At 37.7% G+C, this 2,500-nt stretch overlaps 1 protein-coding gene across 1 annotated transcript in view; it reads left to right on the forward strand.

The window, feature by feature from the left end:
* LOC122267145 (uncharacterized) overlaps window positions 1-2,500 on the forward strand; it is a 360,431-nt gene that overhangs the window by 205,874 nt on the left and 152,057 nt on the right. The gene's annotated exons all lie outside the window — the stretch shown is intronic.

Consider the following 2,500-nt stretch of genomic DNA (forward strand, 5'->3'; position numbering starts at 1 on the left):
CTGTCTCTATCTCTTCATTCCACAGAATATTGCTATTTAGATACAAATGGATGTTGCCGTAATTTTGCATGTTTGCAAGAAGGATAATAAAAGCGAAAGCTAATACAAAGAAGCCTTAGCTATTCGTCTGACACAGGAAAAATCAACACATTTTGGGTTTCTTTATCAAGAAATATACTCTGTTTATTCAGTTTTATTTTTCTAAATGTTTTGAAGATGATAAAAAACGTTTGCCTGATTTTATAGGTATGTATATATAGAAATATAAATTTTACATCAATGACCGGGACTCGAACCTGAGCCGTCATATTGACAAACCCCGCCCTGAATCCAATAGACCACACGATTTATGTGTGGATATATGTATGGCTGGATACATGCACACACACACACACATACAGACACACACACACACACACACATACAGACACACACATATGAACGTATACAACTTGATTACTTATTAGTTTATGGTTGGCATTCCCCCTCCTCCTCCCCCTCCCACGCTATGACTTAACGCTTAAATTTTTTCATTATCACTGGAAAAGGAAGAAGAAGCAGGCAAGTCAGGCATATGTTGATGAGGGAGGGGCCTAGGGATCAAGGAGGCGGGGCAGAGAGTGAGACTAAAAGGGGGCGGGACTTAGGGGGTAATGAGGAAGGCATTCGTTATTCTGTCGTCATTCCTCTGCCTCATTAACCCCCACCCATACCCCCACCCCTCCCCATTCTCCAGTGATCCCTTCGAATCATTATCAATTTGGCGATAAACCGGGCCATTTGGTTGGGCTAGCCTCCTGCTCTTCATTAACCTGCGAGCAAATTAAGGCGTTTTTTCAATGATATTACCCTTCGGGATTATCTCATTTACCTCCTTTCATTCGAACGGATAATCATCTCCATTGATATTTTCCCCCTCATGAAGGAAACTATATAAATAAACAGCATTCAATTACACATCACCAAGAGATTAGCAGAGAGCATATCACGTAGCAACATAATCAAGCTTTCCCCAAGATAGTATTTCATTAAAGAACATTAAACGATGAATCAACACGATACAATATATCACAGAAGTCGCACGCAGCCGTCGCTTCCTCACCTCGTATTGCGCAGTTCATCATTCAGCTTGCAATGTTAACGTCTTTACGAGTCATTGACAAAGAGTGATCCTGCTCTAAAGTAAGCTCAGCTCCGCTAATTGCTGGAAAGAGGCTTATGTGTGTTTGCCTATATGTATATATATATATATATATATATATATATATATATATATATATATATATATATTATATTTATATATATATATATATATATATATATACATATATATATATATATATATATATATATATATATATATATGCTTGAAAGAGGCTTGTGTGTGTTGTGTGTTTGTGTGTGTGTGTGTGTGTGTGTGTGGTGTGTGTGTGTGTATGTATGTATGTATATATATATATATATATATATATATATATATATATATATAATATAATATATATACAATGTGTGTATTTGTATAGATATATATATACATATATATATATATATATATATAATTATATATATCAATATATATTTATTTATATATATATATATATATATATATATATATATATATATATATATATATATATTTATATATATATGTGTGTGTGTGTGTGTGTGTGTGTGTGTGTGTAGAAAGAGAGGGAGAGAAAGAGAGAGTCTGTAAGACATGCCCTTGGATGTCCTAGTGGTCATGCGATTCCATTCCTATCATGAGTATGTACATATGACTAGCCTCGCCCTCACTCGACCCCCCCGCCGACGTAGCTGGTCAACCGTAGAAGACACACCGACCTACCTCGCCCGGGAGAAGGTCAAGTCAACGCCAAGAGGTCCAGTACCTGCACGACACCCAACATTAATTATAACTTATTCTCTTGGTACCGCCATCTCCAGTAAAGAAAGCAAGAGAGTGTAACTGACTGTTGCTGAAGACTTATTTATGAGAGAGAGAGAGAGAACGAGAAAGAGAATGAGAGATCAAGAAAGAGAGAAAGAGAGAGAGAAAGAGAGAGAGAGAGATCAAGAGAGATCAAGAGAGAGAGAGAGAGAGAGAGGGAGAGAGAGAGAGAGAGAGAGAGAGAGAGAGAGAGAGAGAGAGAGAGAGAGAGAGAGAGAGAGAGAGAGAGAGAGAGAGAGAGAGAGAGAGAGAGAGAGAGAGAGAGAGAGAGAGAGAGAGAGAGAGAGAGAGAGAGAGAGAGAGAATCACACAAACAGAGAGATGAACCTATGAAAATATGGTATCAATATGATAGCACTGACTACGTAAAATTAGATTAGTATTGATATCAAACACAATGAAAATCGACAACGGAACCCAAACTCCGAGTCCAGTCACACGACAGAACGTAATAATCCATGTCTGGCTGTCCATCCCCACCGTATACTTTTCCCTCACTCTTATTTCATCACTCTACACTCCACACTCTATATTTTTTCACCCTCGCTTCAC

The sequence above is a fragment of the Penaeus japonicus genome, unplaced genomic scaffold (assembly GCF_977035675.1).
Source record: "Penaeus japonicus unplaced genomic scaffold, GWHDUDI00000001_assembly GWHDUDI00000013, whole genome shotgun sequence".
NCBI classification, from domain to species: Eukaryota; Metazoa; Arthropoda; class Malacostraca; order Decapoda; family Penaeidae; genus Penaeus; species Penaeus japonicus.